Here is a 22,556-nt window from a genome sequence, read left to right on the forward strand (position 1 = left end):
TCTTAGTTAATCGGGTCTCTATGGTGTGTTAATTGTGTTTGTCTGTGTTGGCCTCTATTCATTCACATCCAGCAGAGAGGATCATCCAGACAGCTAAAAGCTGTTCTGCTCATTAAAACGCTGTTGGGATTGATTAAGCCATAACTGACCTCCTGCAGCCAAACCATTTAGGAGAGAATGAATGAATGAATGAATGAATGGAAAATGTCTGTATGAACAGTGATGTTTATCGGAGTGAGTATGTTAGTAAGGACTAACCACCCATACAACAGGGAACGTTCCAACATTTTTCAATCAGTTAGTTAGTTTAGTTTATTGTCCTTTCGGAAATTATTTTTTATCTGTAGCAACCCTTCTTCTCATCATCAACAACAATCAACGGTCAGCTTAGTTTCCAAACATTTTCAGACAAATTCTGTGCACGCTGTCCTAGTCCTATTGGACTTAAGTGCTGCATTTGATACAATCGACCATAGCATTTTGTTACACAGCTTGGAAAAGGTGGTGCGTATACAGGGGGTTGTGTTGCAGTAGTTGTCCTCCTATTTGAAGGATAGAACCTTTTCAGTGAGCATTGGAAGTGTCTCTTCTCGGCCAGTTCCCTTGTCTTGCGTTGTTCCCCAAGGGTCCATTTTAGGCACTTTACTTTTCTCACTGTACATGTTGCCCCTGGGTTCCACCTTTAAGAAATGTAAGATATCGTACCTCTGCTATGTGGATGATATGCAGTTTTATCTTCCAGCTCAGATCGACAATTGCGATTCATGGGACATACTCTCTGACTGTTTTGAAGAGATAAAATGTTGGATGGCTAATAATTTTTTGCAATTAAATAAGGGCAAAAGTGAAATTCTGATTTTAGGTCAGCCTAGTCCAATAGCTACCTCTTGTTTGGGCCCTGTTTCTGCTTGTGTTAAAACTGATGTAAGAAATCTTGGGATTGTATTTGATTCATTGTTAAACTTTGAGAAACAAATTAGCACCGTAGTGAAGGGAAGTTTTTACCATTTGAGAATGATTGCAAAAATAAAACATTTCCTGTCTTATAAAGATTAGGAAACTGTAATCCACGCCTTTATAACTTCACGCTTGGTCTATTGTAACTCCCTCTATAGCAGCTTGCCTAAAGCCGCGGTCTCCCTTCTACAAATTGTGCAAAACACTGCAGCGAGGCTTCTCACCGGTACTAAAAAGAGGGATCACATCACTCCTATTTTAACTTCCCTTCACTGGCTTCCAGTACAGCTCAGGATTGATTCTAAAATTGTTAATCTAGTATACAAGGCTTTGTCTGGCAAAGCACTAAAATACATCTGTGATCTTTTGATTCCTTATTCTCCTCAAAGGGCTCTGAGATCGGGTAGTCGGTCTCTTTTAACCGTGCCTCGTTGTCGCTACAAAACAAAAGGTGAGCGGGCAGTCGCTGCCGCAGCTCCCAGACTCTGGAATACCCTGCCTATTAATGTGAGGCTTGCTTCTTCACTGACAAGTTTTAAATCTGCTCTTAAATTTCATTTTTATTCTTTAGCATTTTCTTAAGAGTTGTTGTCTTGTTGTAATTGTGTTATCTGCCTTGTTTTAAATGTACAGCACTTTGATGCAATGCTGTTGCCGTTAAATGTGCTTTAAAAATAAAAAAGACTTTACTTGACAACTGACAATTACATTACATTACAATACAAATACAACAAGAATCAAACAACAACAGTATCACTGCTATAGATGTAAAATGAAAACTGTGATATCACAAGAATTTATTTAACAGAAATATACTGGAGGATAAAAAAGACCCTTGTGCACGCGCAGACTGTAATAACGGTAAACTATACCTTCAACCAGATTGTAACATATTCACCATAAAGTGGATGTAATACATCACAGAGAATTGTATGGCTTTTCCTCACAGCAGTCTCACCAGCCATATTAACAATCTTATTTAGTTTGTTCTTATTGACCACAGACAGTGAGAAATACCAAGCAATAAAGTTGAAAGTAAAAAATAAAAAAAAGAAATAAAAAAAAGTCAAAATACTCTCCACAAATGAGCGATAGAAAATAACCAGTTTATGTATACACACACACACACACACACACACACACACACAATCATTGCAGCCCCTTTCCTGTAAATAGGCCCTGTGTTTGCATCCCATTTCAATTTTACATCAATGACTGTGGTTAGATATTTATATTCATTAACTACTTCATTGCACTCACTTGCTGGCGTGTATCTCCTCTTGTTCTGAAGTAAAAATCATCTCTTTAGTTTACCTGGTGTTTAACTGATGGAAACTAGATTGACACCAGCCATTTATTCATTTAGCTGACGCTTTTATCCAAAGCGACTTACAATATATATGCTATATAAATGTCAGAGGTCACACGCCTCTGGAGCAACTAGGGGTTAAGTGTCTTGCTCAGGGACACATTGGTGTCTCACAGTGGATTCGAACCTGGGTCTCTCACACCACAGACGTATGTCTTATCCACTGCGCTAACACCAGTCAATTGCCATATCATCTGCATACTTGAAAACATCAAATGTGGAAGCTCTACATTATTTGGTTTAAAGGGTAAATAACACTGGGGAGACAGTACTTCCCCGTGGAGCCCCTGTGTTGGCAGCAACAGGGTTAGACAAAGCAGAGTTTACCATGACACACTGTACTCTATCAGTCACAAAAAGACTCCATCTAAGGAGTCTACTATTTATTGGCATGAGTTCCCAAAATATTATTCTTTCAGTCAAGTCACTCTCTCTTTCTCTCTCTGTCTTCCTTAATAGGAACTTTAGTCCCAGCAGATGTGAAGTCACAGCAACCAGTCGAGTAAAGTCTCAATGCTGACCTGAACTTGCATGTTGGACAAAAGGAAAAAAAAGACAGAGAGAGACAAATCATCATCCAAGTCATAACAGAGTATGTGAATTCAACACACAGACTCAAATGTCGACAGCAACAGCACCAGAATACCCCTTTCAGTGTGATTCAATCAGAGATAGAGATCAACAGATGGAGGAAAAGCTGCTCGTCAAGCCAATTCAATGGGTCTTTTTCTTCTTTTTTTTACTGACAGATGTGGCACATTCTTTGGTAGAAATGTGTTGAAGCAACCCATATTTGTGCTTTTTTCAAGCACTTGCAGGGAAAAACAATACTAAAAATATGATACGATGAAACTGCATTACTCTCAAATCAAATCTACATTAACAACAGCGCTGAGCAGATGTGTGATGTGCACACTCTGGATTCAAAAACAGTGTCATCAGTACAAGTCAAGTTACAACTACATTTGCAAACCACAGAGTAGTTTCATTTCAAATGCTGTTTGAAGTCAGTTATTCCACTAGCTTATGTAAAACATTTACACATCATTTCTATTCACACAGACAAGCACACTCATTAGGATTAAATCCAGTGGTCAGCACATTCAAGTGACGAGTCCAATTGACATGGATGTCATTTGAAACAAAACACTGCCACATCCCTAGAGACAAACACATTTTGTCTAAAGCAATGTTAAAACCTGGTGGTAGATGAGGAGATACCCCCAGACAATGTAAAGCACTTTGAGTGCTTAGAAAAGTGCTATATAAATGTAAGGAATTATTATTATTATTATTATTATTATGATTAAAACATTTCAGAACCTAAGACTTTTCTTGCCACTGATCTAGAGTCACCTTCTCTATTCTCATTAGGAATGAAGGCATGGATTTGGAGTGTGAAAATGGTTATGGCTAGCAGTTATGGGCAGTGTTTTCCTGGAGCAGCTATCAGAAATCCCTATTAATTTCTATGTAGGGCTGTGAAGGTGGCAGATTGTGGTGATAATGTACCAACAACCAGTGGCGCGGTGTTGATAAAAAAAATAAAAAAAATAATATAATGTAATATGTAATAATGTAATATCGGCTCATTACAGACACTCTAAATGCATTCGTGTGCACCTGAGGGTGTGTTAAGAATGCAGGAGGGTGCCCTGCTTTAAAGTCAACGAGCACTAGTTACAGTCCATGACAGCAAGAACCCCTTCAACATCTGGCAACACGCAGGATTCCCGTGACAGTGGCTTAGATGTGGAGTTAACTGCACCACGCAGCAACAGCTAAATTCCTTCCTCACTGGACGCGACAAAGCAAGTGTTAAAAATCATTTTAATATGTTAATATGTGCCGCGAAGCATCATTAGAAAATAATAGGATAGTATTTTGTTGCACTGCTTCCATCCAACCATACGCCTAGTTATCTATTGTGGTAATTTGCAGGTCGTGTCAAAATGTTGTTGGTTTAGAATAGATAAATAACTCTTTTGACTCGTGTACGATAATTTTCTTCCAAATAATTTAGAATTTCTGGTACGATACTTGGACATTTCCAATCTGGCAACACTGCACCCCACTCACAACTACTGCTTCTGTCAATTTTTCTCTTGACAAGAAGTTCATTTATTCAGTCACAGAATGACTGAGAATGGGAAACTTCACTTCAGCGCCAGGCACGAGTCAAACAAGTGCGGAAACGGTCTTGTGCTCTTCAGTTGCATGGTAACTCCATGACAACTGACCACGACACAGCATGCATGTAGTGTATTTCGTGGTTTGATATGAAAGGATATGCACAAAGACAGCGTGCACCAGTGCCTTTGTGCATATCCTTTCATTTCAAAGCACGAAATAAACTGCATGCATGCTGTGTTGTTATCAGTTATCATGGAGTTGCCAAAAAGGCTATTAAAGCTGCCTTAAAACTTTATATATTTTATATATTTATATATATTTATACACATCTCTTAAAAATCATGTTTATTTTAGCACTTCCATCAGTGAATACACAGCCTGCAAAACACAAAAATAAATGTCAAATAAATAATACAGTTAAGCAAGAAAGTCGTCTAAATAAGAAAGTTAAATACACCCTGTCTAACGGACATGAGCGGTGCAGCGTGAGAAACTACTCATTATAATCAGTGATGCTACACTGAATGCGGCATGACACGACATGACAAATCCCCAACAGTAAACTGTCTCGTCCTATTTATGAGGTACTGATTTTTTATTTACCTTTATTTTACCAGGAAATAATCCCATTGAGATTCAGAATCTCTTTTTCAAGGGAATCCTGGCCAAGACGGCAGAATAATAGTTCCATTTTAAAAATACATATACAAACATTTAACAGAAAAGGACATTTTGGCAACTTAAACATCATCTCAACATATTCACCAGCAGCACTCAGTAACAGCACATGTGCATTTAGTACTCAAATAGTTCTTTATCCTCTGATACTGATACAGAGTTCAGATGTCCTGTAGACACTAGACAGACTAAGCCTGTTGTGATGTGGTGGCTCGTGTCCAGAGTAGACACCGTTCACTGTTCCGCCGCCAAGCAAGCAGCTCATAAACACAAGCTCTCTTTGAAATAGGAATCATTGCCACATTTCTTGTTAACATCTTTCATTTATTGCTGTCTTGTTTGCATTTGGCCAATTTGGAGAAAACCTCACAAACCTGCCCAGCCAGGCATTTGCGATCACGGGAACTTGTAAAAACGTGGATGTGTGACATGAATGGAGATGCTCCAGATCGGAAATGTAGTATTTGGTTTCCCAACAAGGTCAATCGCCCAACAGAAAATTTATTTGCTGAATGCATAAACTGTATTTCCTGCGCTGATACCTGCCAATCTAAAGGAAACGCTGTGTATGGTGTTAGAGGTAATTTGTGAATTACCATAGGCTTTTAGTCTAAATAATATATATTTTTTTACTTTTATTATTATATTACTGTTATTTCTGCTTCCTATAGAGTGCATGAACTCAGTAGACAAACGCGGTGATGTGGTTGACACGGGTAACATCACAGCCCTATATCTATGACCATATAAACACATCCACCTCTGATTAACACCATACACTGGAGGAAGTCCAGCCTCAAATAAATCTGCACATCAAAATCATCACATTTGGCGATGGTCCCGCTACATAGGATTCACCAACACATCTCATAATAAATGACTGACTTTTGTTTTGTTGTTCCATTCAGGTGTGGTTGTGTCAGGTTGCACGTGTATTCCTGTGACCTTTCTATAATGATTTAATTCCACTAACAACCATCCCTGGTTTAGTAGTCATCCACTTTATTGCTCTACTCACTGTCCCAGGCAAGAGTTAAAAGATTCAGACTACTTCCTTAAAAATAGCTTGTCTGGAAACTGTGGGCACTTAGGTCTCTCTCAATCCATTTAATTAAAACAATACTATAAATTACAAGCAATTCTATCAGGGGGAAGGTTAACCAAGAGGAGGCTAAATTATGACCTTGTGGTGCAGGAGCAATTCCAGCCGCACTGCATAAATCCAGGACAAGAAGCGCTGACATGTCAATCACTGGGGTTTTTTCCTCCCCAAGTCCCACGCGCAGATGGAGTATCATAGAAGTCTCCCGGCCGAGAGGATTCGGAGATCGGGTAATGACATTTCTTTTCCCTCTCTGCATGTCCCCTCACACGCTTTCCTTTATTTTTCCCTTCTCAGTGAGAGCTTCAAAGATGTCAGCACCATCGTCTCTGGAGCAGCAGATCCAAGTGTGATTGGCAGGGGAAACTTCTCTCTAGATCAGGCTAATCGCTTCTGATGAGACCGAGAGCAGGAGGAGATGTGTGTGCTTTAGTGCAGTGTGTGTAGATGTACAGCTGCCTGACCTCAGCACAAACACACAAGCAGCACTGCCATGTTTGTACTCAATAGAGCCGCTCTGCTAACAGTGACGTTTAAAGCTGATCCCAACTGCCAATCCTTACACATCCACACTTTCCTTGGAGACACTTACACGGGTGCAGATAGAACAGAACACACACATGATGACATGACAATGACCGTCAGGAACAATAGCTGTGTTTCCACTGTCGAGCTTAAACCGGGCGTGCTAGTGTGTGCCAGGGCCAGTTGCGTGTCCACTGTCACTTCCGGGGCTTGATCGTGCCTCGTGAACCTTGGGCCAAAGCGGGGCAGCTGGGGCTAGAGGAGGGGTTACGAAAGGCGGAGTTTCTCTGTGTCTGGAGAGCTCCGTGCTGGAGATCATTTCAGAAAGATAACAGCTTTAACACCAGTATTAAAAACTTTTTAATATAAGTTGAGCTCAAAACTCCCTTTCAGTCAACAGTGAGTGTTTGAAATAACTTGATCCGATGTGGATTATAATCACCATACATATTTATAAGCGATATAAAAGACTGTGCACGCTAGACATTAACATTACCACAGTAAATATATTTTAATTTGACTGTTTGAAGAAATCAGACATCAGTCGTCAGCTTCTTATTCTCTATCACAACCGTGTATTTATTTAGTAATTTATATAATCTGTCATAAGTCTCATCTCGAGAGTTTAATAAAAATTGATCATATCATAAAATTATAATAATGTTTTTTTTGTTCGGGAGCTTTTATAAAAATAGAGATATTATCATTCATTTTAAATGTGATGTATATAGGCTGCTGGGGCTACAAATAAACAGAAACAGACTCGACTGAATAAGCAGGCTATTTTCATAAGCGTTAAAAATTAATAAATAAAATAGAAATACATTTATTTCTGTGTGATTAATTTTAAGTCCTGATAAATTATTGATCAATATGTCACTTAATCTATACTAAAACATCGATGCTTTTGAATTTGAATATTTAGCAAAGCATGCAAACAAACGTCCGCTTTTATCATCTTCGTTTTGTGATCGCGCATGTTCCAGTGACTTATTTCTTAGTTTTCTGACACCTTCTCTTTGTTGGTGAAATGATGAGGTTATATGACATTGTTCATGAGAGGCGTGTAAAGGGCGTGTTTTAGCTTCAGGCTCGACTGTGGAAACCCTGCGCTATTCTGGCCTCGTTGGTACTGGCCCGAGACTATGAGGCCCGCTCGGCGGTTTTAAGCCCTGGTGCAGCTGATTGGTTCTTTTCACATCAGCAGACAATGAGCTGCTATTCAAGATTCAAATACTGGGCTAATGCTTGCTGTAGCAGTCACAGCATGCTTCAAAAACCCTCCAGCTTCCCCAGCTCCACCTGTATAGATCTGCTTTGGGATTATTTCATGTATGTTATGTATGTGGGTTAGTTCATATATGTTATATGTGCAGCGAGTCTCAGAGAGTTGTCATGACAGAACTATACTTGTGAGGACATTTGGTCCCCATAATGTAGGGAATCTAGGACACACAAACACACACACACACACACACACACACACACACACACACAGAAACACATACATTAGCTCTATTCACTGCTGCAAGGTCTGGAAGAGACACTCAAATTCAGACACTTAGCATGAGAAGCTTGAGAAAACAGATAAGCTGTAGGAAAGTCACCTCTGGTTGGTGACGGCTGAAATCTCTCACTCTTTATGAACATTTGATCCTTCAGCTGTGTGAGAGAGAGAATATTCAGCAGTGTGCAAAAGTCAAAAGTGTAATAGCACATTAGACGCTCCACACAAACAAAAACATTCCAAACATTCCTTTTGCAAATCCTACAGACATTATATATGCTGAACCGTCCAGGACTGAGCAGAAAACACAGCAGTCCTGAAAAGATCTGAATGCTGGAGAACACTGAACCTTCACACAAAGGTTTCCTAGGCAACCCCGTTCAGATTGAGTCGAGAGGAAGGACAATAGAAGCGGCTCGGCTTCTTACACATAAAAGGATTAATTATTACCCGCCATTCCCTGAAAACAGAAACAGAAGGAGTGAGAGGAACGTCTAGCACAAGGAGGGCCCGGAAGAAACACTCCTGCCACAATGACTTATTAGGGTTCCAAACATGACTGACAAGTGAAAACTCCTCCCAAATTTGGCATAAATCATGCTAATCAACAGTCAGGCGCTTTCAGCTACAATCACAAGCACATGTAGGTGCGAGTGCGTTCCCTGTGTTAACGACGAGGGTCTGGTAAGTGCTCTATCCTCTGGCCTGTGTGTAGCACCAGCGGAGAGACTGTAAAGGGGAAGTGCACACAGATATCCTCTATATTAATAACTGTCTCACTGCAGCATCACACCGCTTAACTCAGCACAGCATGAATTTCTTCTGCAGAGACAGAAGCCTGTTTAAAGCAGTGTTGGGGAAAGATATTTTAAAAGTAATGGGTTGGGCTTAAAGTGGGCTGGGCTTGCTTAAATGTTTTTGTTTTTAATAATAATAATAATAATAATAATATATACAATAAGACCTCATTGGTTAACCTCAGTTAATGCATTAACATTCACAATGAGCAATAGCTACATTTGCTACAGAGATATTACAAAAAATCTTAGTCTTAGTTCATGTTAGCTCATTAAATAACAAAGTTGCAACTTTTTTTAATGTGTTGTTAAATAATGCAATGCCTAAGATTAATGAATGTTCAGAAGAATTTTTCATTGTCAGTGTATGTTACAATAAATTAACTAATGTTAACTAATGAAGCCCTAATCAAAAGTGTGAATTAACAATAAAGAATCAAAACACTTTCAAACATTATCTATGGCATATTGTAGTCCAGATTAAAATTAAAATAAAAAAGTCTGAAAATTAGTAGCCTATAAAATCGAAATATTTAAAAGGGGGGGGGGGAGTGAAATGCTCGTTTTCACTCAATCTCCTGTTAATCTTGAGTACCTATAAAGTAGTACTGCATCCTTTATAACTCCAAAAAGTCTTTAGTTTTATTATATTCATAAGAGAAAGATAGTCTGTACCAATTTTTCCCGGAAAAACACGAGCGGCTGGAGGCGTGACGTGTGGGCGGAGCTAAAGAATCACGAGCGCCAGTAGGCTTTTGCGTTGAGAGCGTTTGGAAACTGTGACATTACCGTGAGGGAAAAAACCATCATCCAAAACAAACCATGGCTAACAGTCAGATTCAGCGTATATTTATGATCCAGAATCAGATCCAGAGGCTGAAATTGAACAAGAGCAGCATCAGCAACGACGTCTCTATGTGGTATGTACTGAAACTGTATATATTTGCTAAGCGGTTTTGGAAAATGACATAAAGTTCCACTTTATGTCGTCTTTTTTTTTTTTTTAAGCTGTACATGTGGAAAGTGCAGTTTAATGACAACATTGCATGTTGTTTACTTGATGTGCTTACGCGCCGATAGCTAAGTTAATAACACAGAGATATCTGAAGCAGTTTTACTCACCGCCTGCGGTTCCAACACACGATCGTGACCCTTTTTCGTTGGGATTGCATTATCCTTAAGAAATAAACGATGTGCAAATCCGTCGTCAAACTGGGCTTTGTTTGTAAAACAAACATCTTCGAAATGCAGGGAACAAACACAAACACTTGCACAACTCCGTTGATGCTCTGTAAAAATAAACTCCATCCACTGGTCCCTTAATGCTGTTTCTCTTTTGGTAATCTGTGCAGGGTTGTCCTGCCCTGGCAACCAAAAACACACTTCTTTTGTGACATTTGGCGACGCTCTCGCTCTGATCAGTGAAGTCTGTTGTGCTCTCAGTGCTCTGCTATACGGGAGCGCGCTCTTCCGGCAGAAGTGCCCTTAGGACCCATATAAGGAAATTCCGCTCCATCTAACGTCACAGAGCCATACTCGAAAAAAACTTTCCAAAACTTGTGACAAACCGGAAATACTCCTTCCAACGTACAACTTAATTTTTGAAACTTTGTCCATGTTTAGCATGGGAATCCAACTCTTAAAAAACTCAGTATGCATGAAATAGCATTTCACCCCACCCTTTAAGTATTTGGCTCTGTGAGGAACACCATAGCAAATCCCCAAATCTGAATGGCTATTTAAATCTAAGAGAGGAAACCCAAGGTCTAGCTCAGACCAAGGAAACAGAACTGGAGCACACAACGTTTATATACAATTGAATATTGTGTCCTGTTCCGTAAGCACCAGCCAGGCTGAAGCGCAAGTGACTCCCTTCTATGGCTATTTAAATCTATTAAAATGAGTTTTAGAAAGTAACACTTTATTTATGGGGTTTCCTGGGTAAGCGCTGCATTTTCTGTAGTTTAGCACCATCTGCTGTCAAAGAGTGAATGTGCTTTCATTCAGCGCGTCTCACGTGTTCCTCTTGTTCTTCTCAAGCGTGCTTGTTTACATCAGAGCACACACCTGTCTTTCAAGCAGCATACAGCCGTGCTATGCATTTTGACCAATTGATGGGAAAAATATTCCTAAAATGCATCCTAAATTCTAAATAATTTGTAATATATAACTATTCACAGTTTTTGGAAGTGCCCACGATAACAATATTGTGCATATTCATTACCGTGAAATATGGCATTACCAAATACCAGCACATGTCTAATATAAAGCACTCAAACCATTCTTAAACATCAGGTTAGTTCAAAACTGTATTACAACCAAAGTCAACTCAAAGTCATTTTGTTAGTCTTGATGTCCCCCTACAGAACTCCACACACTCCACACACTATCCCACTCTGCCACGTGTGTGTGTGTGTGTGTGTGTGTGTGTGTGTGTGTGTGTGTGTTGAGGTCAGGAAATGGCAGAACACCTATGTCACTGGATAACACTTGTTGCTGCGAAATGTGTCATGACAGTAATTTGTTTGTGCAAATCCAAGGAAGCAGTGTGCAGCAGAGATCAGACGAAACCAACAAATCTGTTCATCTGCAGCTCAGGAGAGTCTCTGTAGGAATGGATCTCTAGTAGCATGATGGCACACGACAAAATCTCACCAAGTGAACACCAAAGGGAAGATGTTTCTGTCTGACCATTTCACCAAATGAAGACAGCTCTTTTATGCCTTAAAGAAAAACTGTATTGAACTGTAATTTTCACTGCTTTAACCAATGCCTTCTACTAATAGACATGATAAAAGAGCTTGAATCCCATTCAACTGCTCAGTGTTCGGTAATACTGGACCTGTGGAGATTTTGTGCATCTCCCCTGATTCAGCTTGCTAGTAAAAGGATTCATGAACTGGTTGTGTCAGATAACCCTGAACATACAGTATTGTGCTGTGGACCAGGATTAAACCCTCTGAGGTCTACGGGGTTTAGGGGGCCTGGAAAAATGTGACATTGCCGTGACTTTTGTGCTTTTTTCAGTTGCTTATAAATATATTCATAGCTAAAGTATGAAAACACTGTATTCAATACAAACTGGGATACAATGATATATAAGTAGCATGTATGTACAGTACAGACCAAAAGTTTGGAAACATTACTATTTTTAATGTTTCTGAAAGAAGTTTCTTCTCCTCGTCAAGACTGCATTTATTTGATCAAAAATACAGAAAAAAATTTATATTGTGATATATTATTACAATTTAAAATAATTGTTTTGAAATGTATTATACTTTAAATGATCATTTATTCCTGTGATGCAAAGCTGAATTTTCAGCATCATTCCTCCAGCCTTCAGTGTCACATGTGACATCAGTCGATCACATGATCATTTAGAAATCATTCTAATGTTCTGATTTATTATGAGTGTTGGAAACAGTTCTGCTGTCTAATATATTTGATGAATAAAACAACTGCATTTATTCAAAATAAAATAAAAAATTCTAATAATATATATTCTAATAATATATTTTCTTTACTATCACTTTTTATCAATTTAACACATCCTTGCTGAATAAAAGTTTTGATTTTCTTTTTAAAAAGAAAGAAAAAGAAAAAAAAATTACTCACCCCAAATTACTGACCAGTAGTGTATATTGTTATTACTTGTTTTTTTTTTTTACTTTTTATTCGTCAAAGTATCCTAAAAAAGTATCACATGTTCTGAAAAAAAAATATTAAGCAGCAGAACTGTTTCCAACTTTGATAATGAATCATCATATTAGAATGATTTCTAAAGGATCATGTGATAATGATCCTAAAAATTTAGCTTTGCATCACAGAAATAAATGATCATTTAAAGTATAATACATTTCAAAACTATTATTTTAAATTGTAATAATATATCACAATATTAATTTTTTTTCTATATTTTTGATCAAATAATGCAGGCTTGATGAGGAGAAGAAACTTCTTTCAGAAACATTAAAAATAGTAATGTTTCCAAACTTTTGGTCTGTACTATACATGATTGTGTTTTTGAGAATACAACGTTTATGTGTGGTTAGTGAAAAACTACAATTTTTAAGTCACTCAAATAAGGTCACAAAACACATACAGAACATTTGTTCACAAGACTGTCAAACCTGGAGCTTGTAGCCTAGAATTTTTGCTTCAAAATTACGTGAAAATCATCTTGTTTACTCACAGAAAACAACAGATTGATTAAAATTTTCTAAGACACTTTTTGTTTTTTTGTAAAAGACATATTCAAGTAGGCATCAAGTCTCATGAATATTTTTGTGATTGACACCTGACAAGACAAAGGCTAATGAGCTGCATAATGAGCCTTTCAGTCAGGTATGTGACTGAGAGGGAAGAGTTACGAGAAAGAACGCGAGGACAAAATAAATGCATATAATCTTATGTTTGTAGTTTATTTTTAATATATTTAATTAACCCACAAAATAATCTGAGATTCACTTTCAAGTGCAGTTAAACAGTTTATTAGGAAAAATCTAAGATTACTTTCTAAGCTGAATTTTTAGCATCATTACACCAGTCACACGATCCTTCAGAAATCCTTCTAATATTCAGATTTTCTACTCAAAATCTATATTATTATTATTATTATTATTAATGCTGAAAAGAGCTGATAATATTTTTATTTAAGTTTTATATCATTATTATTATTATTATTATTATTATTATTATTATTATTATTATTATATTATTTTTGATAAATTTGAAAGAACAACATTGTAACATTTATGGTCCAACCATCTATCCATCTGCTTCAGCTTATCCGGAGCCGGGTCGCGGGGGCAGCAGTCTAAGAAGAGATGCCCAGACTTTCCTCTCCCTAGACATTTAATCCAGCTCTTCTGGGGGGATACCGAGGCGTTCCCAGGCCAGCAGAGAGACATAGTCCCTCCAGCGTGTCCTCTGTCTTCCCCGGGGGCTCCTCCTGGTGGGACGTGCCCGGAACACCTTCCCAGGAAGGCGTCCAGGAGGCTTCCGGAACAGATGCCCGAGCCACTTCGCCTTGCAGCTCAGGTCCTTCTTTACCTCGACAGACATTGACCGCATCACTGCAGAAGCCGCACCTATCCGCCTGTCAATCTCCCGCTCCATTCTTCCCTCACTCGTGAACAAGACCCCAAGATACTTGAACTCCTCCAATTGAGACTGGAGCTCTCCACCTTTGCCACCCTTTTCCGGCTGAGAACCATGGCCTTGGACTTGCAGGTGCTGATTCTCACATCATCATGAGTGTGCTAAATAAAAGTTAGTTATATTTACTGACTCCAAGCTTTTGAATGATATAGTGTATATTATTACACATGGAGTAAGAATGGGGTAATGGCGCTGAAAATGTAACTTTCTGGTATTGACTGGTATTGTGTAATGTTGAAATATATAAATGAACATCACATAACTAGCATTTCCAAAGTGTATATTGTTTATGTGCTCTCAAATAAACTAAATAATAAACTACATTATTAACATTATTGTGATGGTCACTGATACAGAACCTGATTTTACCAATTGAGACACGTTCCTGGGACAACATCTTTGATTAAAATCAACTTGTACATCAGTGTCATTCATCTATCATTTCCTCTGATTTTAGGGATTACTCATGGTTAAGGTTAGGTTTAGGTGTAGGGATATGGACAAGAATACATTTTTGGAGTAAAATGTTGTTCCAGGGTCAACAAAATCTGTTGACCTAGGAACACATCTAACCCAGCAACATCAGGACGTGCGTCACTGATACTAGTAGTACAGTAGAACATTTAGATTATGGGAATGAAACTTTGGGAGATAGTTTGACTCCTAACCCTAGGGTTGTGGGTTCGAATCTCAGGCCAGTAATACCACGACTTAAGGTGCCCTTGAGCAAGGCATCGAACCCCCAACTGCTCCCCGGGCGCCGCAGCATAAATGATGAACACTGCTCCGGGTGTGTGTTCACAGTGTGTGTGTGTGTTCACAGTGTGTGTGTGCACGAATTCTGATTCTGAGCTGGATTAAGCACTTCATTCCTTTTTCTGAGGAAATCCAATACTCAAATCCTGAGGTTATCCTCAGCGCATCTTTTTTGGGTTGAATTATGTCTTATTCCTCTCAGCACAAAGCAAACAGTAAAATAAAAAAACTTGAAGAACAGTCTCTCTGCTTTGTGTTCTGTGGCCTGGGTGTATACAAGCCGCCGCGAGCTAAAAGTGAAATATTATAATCTCAAAAGCGCGTTTAGTGGTGGACGTGGTCGCATTAGATACAATGAAGGGAGATTTGAAAGACGGACATCGCGTTATTTTCATATGGATTTCTTTATCACAGAATATTTGTTTTCAGCAGCACTTGTTTAGTTTAAAATTAGACATGTCAGGGTTTCTATAGATATATCTCTCATGTCTCTTCATTGAGTATTCACTGAAATTAACTGGGATCGACTCCAGAGGGTTAACAACCAATGCATTAGTGTCCCTAAGGCCAATTTCTTCACAATTAAGATTGTTTTTTTTTACAAGCATTGTGATCAATTGCTCTTTCAACAGACACATGGACTTTTACCTAAGACTCATAGACTAGTGAGTGTTTCATGACAGGGAGCTGAAACAAGAACAAGTACCTAAACTGGGCTAAAGTTAGGATTAGTAACATCACGGCTCAGACAGACAGAAACCAATCTAATCATAAACAACTGCTAAAATCCCAGAACGGTTTATTTCTCTTTCATACAAAGTCATATGTGGGCCACCGTGGCTTTTTACTAACTGTTTTGAGAACAAATGAAGATTATAATTTGAAGCAGGTGGCCGACCTTGATCAACCTGCATCTTTTAAAGGTGACCTCCAGGATCAAGCTCACCAACACACTCAGTCGAGTAACGATATTGAACTAACTTCCTGTCTACAGTTACAAGCCTGTGTTTTAGTGAAGCAATGGGCCATAATGGTTCTGTCTGTGATAAGCAGTAACTCGCTGACAGTTCAAGGAGCCTGAAGAATCGCTGCTGTGTAATACATGAGTGACAGGGAAGGCTTCTATTCAAGACTAAATCTCCTTAGCACAACAGATACTCACAAATAACCTTCACATTTCTGAAAATTGCTGCCTTTTCTGGATGAGTTAAATGATTTTTCATCAGCATCCTCTAATGTCTGTTTAAAAGAAAAGGACATGAAATCAGTGCTATACCTCTGAGTTGAACAGAATGAAGTTCCGCGGCTATTATTTGAATAATTACAGAACATTTTTAACAAATATTCTCCATTTGCTCTTCATTTGTCCATGCATGATAGAGCAAGTCTATCCAGTAAGTTTAGGAAAAAATAAATGTAATAATAAGTTATATAAAGTGTAAACTATTAGACAAACAAATGTTCCCTCTCATCTGTCTCCATCAGCCCATTAGAACATGATTTCCCTGTGTAATATTCTGTGAGACGGTTTCCTCCCTCTAATCCTTCAGGCTCGTTCCTCTTTAACGGAGGTATCAGAACTTTAAATGAGTTCCTAACAGCCCCCGTCCCCTCTCAAGCTTGACATCTCCTCAGCACTTCCCCAATAAACACCCTCTCCATCTTATCTCCAACAGACCATGCCTGCACCATCACACGCAGGAGTCCGCCGCTCTGCAGCCTCATTCGCAGCGCTAATGCTGATTACATCGCTAACCGGCCGGAGGACGGGCTGTTCTCTACACCAGCAGGCTTTCGGCCCTCTTTATTTGGTCTTCTCTTCTCCCTCAACATAGTGAGGTGTGACTGTGAGCAGAGTCCAGAGCTGCTCCTGAGGAGTCATTTCTGAGACTGAGAAACTAGAAGAACCGATTGTTTGCACTGCACCCATTTGGGAAATGTCTCTGATGTACACAGTCTACACATGATCATCGGGGGTCATGGAGAGCTTCATTTTATCTGGACTGTATATACATGAGAAAAGTGTCAAATAAAACACACAGAGAGAAACAAACATTTCAAACAAAAAATGTAATTAAATTAAATTTAGAATTAAAATTACATTTATGCATTTAGCAGACACTTTTATCCAAAGCAAGATTGTATGAATTTACAATTTACAACAAAAAACTTACTGTTCATGCACAATATACTGCAAAAATAAACTCTCATTAAACACCTCATTGTTCCTGGTTAAACAGTAAAACAGACTGATTGAACCATCACGAGTAAAGACAAATTTAAAATGTGAACATTTAAGAAAATGTGAAAATGTGCATCTGTTGATTTACAAAAAGCATTTGATTCAATCCGTCATGGTGGATTATTAGCACAAGTGGAAAACTTTATGATTTAGTCAAATAGTACAAAATGCTTCATACTCACTGGCAACACACAAACTGTCTTCTTTAAGTAATCTTCAAGTTTGAAAATCTTAATTTCTGAAAAATGAAAGTTTAGGGTAGATGCTTTCCTGGTCAAGTGCTGCTGTAATCCTTTCAAATTCAGCGGTCCAGTAATCAGTTCACAATTGGAAAAAAATCTTCTGATCAATCCCCAACATACACATTCAGGCCCAGTAATCCAAACACGGGGAAACTGCCTGGGTGTCAATGAACTCCAGAGAGCTTTCAAACCAAAAACACTGAAAACCCTTACTAGAACCTGCCTGACTGAACCTGACTGAACCCATGAAGAAACTAAGGCTTTTTTGTGCTCTTTCCATTTATTATGAGAGGCAACCACTGAATTTGAAATACGTACCAATAAGTAAATCACTGCACTTTCCTTTTCCAATATAAATGAACACTAGAGGCAGTAAAACTCTGACACATATTATTTTGACACAAATTTACAGAGTTTCGATTAATAAAGTGTAATTTTCACACAATTACTTGAACAAAATCATGTTATGACTTCAAAACAATTTTAATATCTTGGGAGATTTCAAAACTGATACTTTTGAACATTATCACTGAACATATCCAGATTCATATCTATGGGTTTTAGATATAGACATATCTAATGTTCCTCAAAGTTTCATAACTTTTCAATCACTGATCAAAAGTCTTTTAAAGAGAAGATTCTCAGATTTTCGGAGGTTCCGTATTTGTCTAATTTGGATCAGAGGCTCCATTATGAATGTCATCACATTTTGAGTTTGTTCCTCTGATCGTTGATGCGTAGTCCCACCCCCATTCCCAGATCGGTTCAAACTGTCATCTACTCAACCAATAAACATACGTTTTTGCTTTTGAACCACCAGTTAGCATGTTATTTGGAAATGTGAACAAACTCAAAGTCAAAGTATGTGTGCATGAAAACATACACAAAATAACACATTTGCATGAGTGCAAAGCACCATGTGAGAGCAAACATACGAAAGAATACTTTGACATAACACAAACCAAAAAAAAAGGGTAAACAGCTGTACATAAAGGAGAAAGTGCCAGAATTTGTGTTTTGGGTCACTAGGCAATGTACCGGTAGAATTAATTCCAGATCAGAGTACAGGCACCAGATTGTTATGTAATGTATAAATAATCCTTCGATAGTTTGTAAAGATCATTTGCACTTTTTGTTCAGTTGCATTTAGTATATATATTTTTTTCTCATTGTCAGGATTATGGACTTGTTTTTGGTCATGTTCCTGTCCTTGTTTAGTATGATTATGAGCCTATGCACCTGTGTTTCCCCATTTTTGCTTTGTATTTAAGTCTCTGCCTTTGTGTTCAGTGTCTGATGGGTCAACTTGTTGTCTACATGTGTTGGTTCAAGCACCTATTGTGGATTATCCTCTATGTTTCCTTGATTTAAGACAGTTCTCGTTTACTCATGCCTCCTGTGTATTTCCTCAAAAGTGTGTTGTGACACTCATTTTGTGCGTAGTGTGTAGAAATAATTTGCACTTGTTGTATTTTTGTTGCATTAGACAGTTGCACAATTGTTTTCACAACTTGCTACATTGCTTGCATTTGTTGTTCATCTTCAGGTTGCAAATATATTTCTCTGAGGAAAAAAAATAATTCTCCTGTCACTTTACTTCCATATTTTGTTATTGTATAACAACAGGAGGTAAAAGAGCTGGCTGTCTGGTGCACTCTCAACAACCTGGAGCTTAACACGCTCAAAACAGTGGAGATGATTGTGGACTTCAGGAGAAACCCCCCTGCACTCCCCCCACTCACCATCATGAACAGCCCTGTGACTGCAGTGGAGTCATTCAGGTTCCTGGGCACCACTGTCTCTCAGGACCTGAAGTGGGACATTCACATTGACTCCATCGTAAAAAAGGCCCAGCAGAGGTTGTACTTCCTCCGCCAGCTGAGGAAGTTTAACCTGCCACAGGAGCTGCTGAAACAGTTCTACTCCACCATCATTGAATCCATCCTCTGCACTTCAGTAACTGTCTGGTTCAGCTCAGCTTCTAAATCTGACCTCAGAAGACTACAGAGGGTAGTCCGGACAGCTGAGAGAATCATCGGTTCAACTCTCCCATCTATTCAAGAACTGTACTTATCCAGAGTGAGAAAAAGGGCTGTCAAAATCACTCTGGACCCCTCACATCCAGCACACTCCCTCTTTGAACTGTTGCCATCTGGTCGACGCTACAGAGAACTGAGCACTAGAACGACCAGACACAGGACCAGTTTCTTCCCTCAGGCAATCCATCTAATGAACAGCTTATAATAACGGCGAACACACTACACTTTATATTTATATACACATACACTTTATTTATCTAACGCACATACTTAGTATACACTTAAATTTTGCACACAATATATATGTACATACATAACTGCATTTTGTAATATACCTGCCTACAATTATCATTTGTATATTGTCATTCACTGTCTACTTATTTGTATTTTTTATTCTTTTATTATGTGTTTTATGTTCTGTCTGTCATTCTGTTGTACTGCGGAGCTTCTGTCACGAAAACAAATTCCTCGTATGTGTAAACATACCTGGCAATAAAGCTCATTCTGATTCTAAATCTGAATATTTACTTTACTCCATTAACTTTTGTCAACTTATCTACAGTATAGTTCAGTAAACTTAATAAACCTGTTTTCCACTGAAAATGCCTAGAATATTGCAATAAATTGTTATAATTTTCTACAAATTACAACTTTCTAAAGAAAAAATCCAAACTTCAGGAGTTTTTGTTTAAGTACAAAGTAATAAACATGCTATTGTTGCTTCCGTTTTTCTTAAAATTCTATCAAATTAATCCATTATAGAAAACAAGTGGAAAAATTGGGACTTTAAATTAGCTAGACTGAAACATCAAGTTCTTCTGTTTATAATGACATGTGGCACTTGATACTAACTGCTAGAATAGGCTTGAAAAAAACAAAGGAAATTACAGATGTGTCAGGTGCCCCAAAAATGTTAACTATAGTTAACAAAAGAAAGTAGAACTACTATCAAACAGAAAGAGAGCGAGTGGTTGAGCCTGAGCTTTATTTCCTGTCTCAGTACACAAAAGAACACCAATCTTACACTTTGACCAGGGCTGTGGTCCTGGTCAAGACAATCTCCTGAACTCCAAACTGAATGTCAGAATGGGAAAGAAAGGTGATTTAAGCAATTTTGAGCGTGGCATGGTTGTTGTTGCCAGACGGGCCGGTCTGAGTATTTCACAATCTTCTCAGTTACTGGGATTTTCACGCACAACCATTTCTAGGGTTTACAAAGAATGGTGTGAAAAGGGAAAAACATCCAGTATGCGGCAGTCCTGTGGAGGAAAATGCCTTGTTGATGCTAGAGGTCAGAGGAGAATGGGCCGACTGATTCAATCTGATAAAAGAGCAACTTTGACTGAAATAACCACTCGTTACAACCGAGGTATGCAGCAAAGCATTTGTGAAGCCACAACACACACAACCTTGAGGAGGATGGGCTACAACAGCAGAAGACCCCACCGGGTACCACTCTTCTCCACTACAAATAGGAAAAAGAGGCTACGATTTGCACCAGCTCACCAAAACTGGACAGATGAAGACTGGAAAAATGTTGCCTGGTCTGATGAGTCTCTGATGATTTCTGTTGAGACATTCAGATGGTAGAGTCAGAATTTGGCGTAAACAGAATGAGAACATGGATCCATCATGCCTTGTTACCACTGTGCAGGCTGCTGCTGCTGGTGTAATGGTGTGGGGGGGATGTTTTCTTGGCACACTTTAGGCCTCTTGGTGCTAATTGGGCATCGTTTAAATGCCACGGCCTACCTGAGCATTGTTTCTGACCATGTCCATCCCTTTATGACCACCATGTACCATCCTCTGATGGCTACTTCCAGCAGGATAATGCACCATGTCACAAAGCTTGAATCATTTCAAATTGGTTTCTTGAACATGACACTGAGTTCACTGTACTAAAATAGCCCCACAGTCACCTGATCTCAACCCAATCTTTGGGATATGGTGGAACGGGAGCTTCGTGCCCTGGATGTGCATCCCACAAATCTCCATCAAGTGCAAGATGCGATCCTATCAATATGGGCCAACATTTCTAAAGAATGCTTTCAGCACCTTGTTGAATCAATGCCATGTAGAATTAAGGCAGTTTTCAAACACAGCATTAGTATGGTGTTCCTAATATTCCTTTAGGTGAGTGTATTTGCTTCTCTGTCTTACCACGGGATGCTTTACACAAGCTTCAGTCTAGATCCAGAACACCTGAGAAGAGATGATGCCCAACCCCTCAGAGGAACTACAATGAAGCCAAACCTTAAACCAAAATACAGAACTATCATATTTTGCTATAAGTTTGATTGCATCATAATAATTGCTGTTAATACTTTTCTTTGTCTGCCTGATTACGTCTTTAATTGATTCTTTAATTGATTCTAATTGATTCCTTGAGTCACCACTGATAAGCTACTACTAAATATTATAGTAACATAAATTTTCTGTAAAGTTGCTTTGCAACGATTTTTATAATAATAATAAAAAAAACACTATACAAATAAAATTGAACTGCATTGAAAAGAGAGAGAGAGTGTTGTTGATCTGATGTAGTCACCTGTATCCAGAGCCACTTCACTGAGACGTCCTGCGGGGGTTAAAAACACTTCACTGAGACGTCCTGCGGGGGTTAAAAACACTTCTGTCTGTTTAATGCATCTGCATGGTTTGCAGTAGCTCAATACTGAAGCAGCACAGGGAATGGTTTTCAGTACAAAAATGAAATCCCAGCAGACAGATAACTTCCCCACAGCCCACGAGTTATTACTCATCCTTTAATAAATAATTATTCTGTCTGGTTTCACATCACGTTGTACCGTTGATCAGTGACGGGGAGGCCGTGCAATTGAACAGTGTGTTGGTGAAATGCTCAGTGCTGGCAGTAAAATCTTTCACACAAAACCCAATCCAGCAGCATACGCTGTTCTAATGAGCCTACGGGGGCTTGGCAGGTCCAAACTCCCGTTTGACTTCACACAAAGCTTTTCCTGCAAGCAAGTAATTGGCTGCTGATAGTGACCATCTCTGCCTCTGGTGACACCTCGACACTCTGTTTGCT

General features: G+C 38.8%; 1 protein-coding gene across 3 annotated transcripts in view; it reads right to left on the reverse strand.

The window, feature by feature from the left end:
- The window catches only part of LOC128021922 (interleukin-1 receptor accessory protein-like 1-B), a 242,678-nt gene that overhangs the window by 22,913 nt on the left and 197,209 nt on the right, over nucleotides 1-22,556 (reverse strand). The gene's annotated exons all lie outside the window — the stretch shown is intronic.

Source organism: Carassius gibelio, chromosome A11 (assembly GCF_023724105.1).
Source record: "Carassius gibelio isolate Cgi1373 ecotype wild population from Czech Republic chromosome A11, carGib1.2-hapl.c, whole genome shotgun sequence".
NCBI classification, from domain to species: Eukaryota; Metazoa; Chordata; class Actinopteri; order Cypriniformes; family Cyprinidae; genus Carassius; species Carassius gibelio.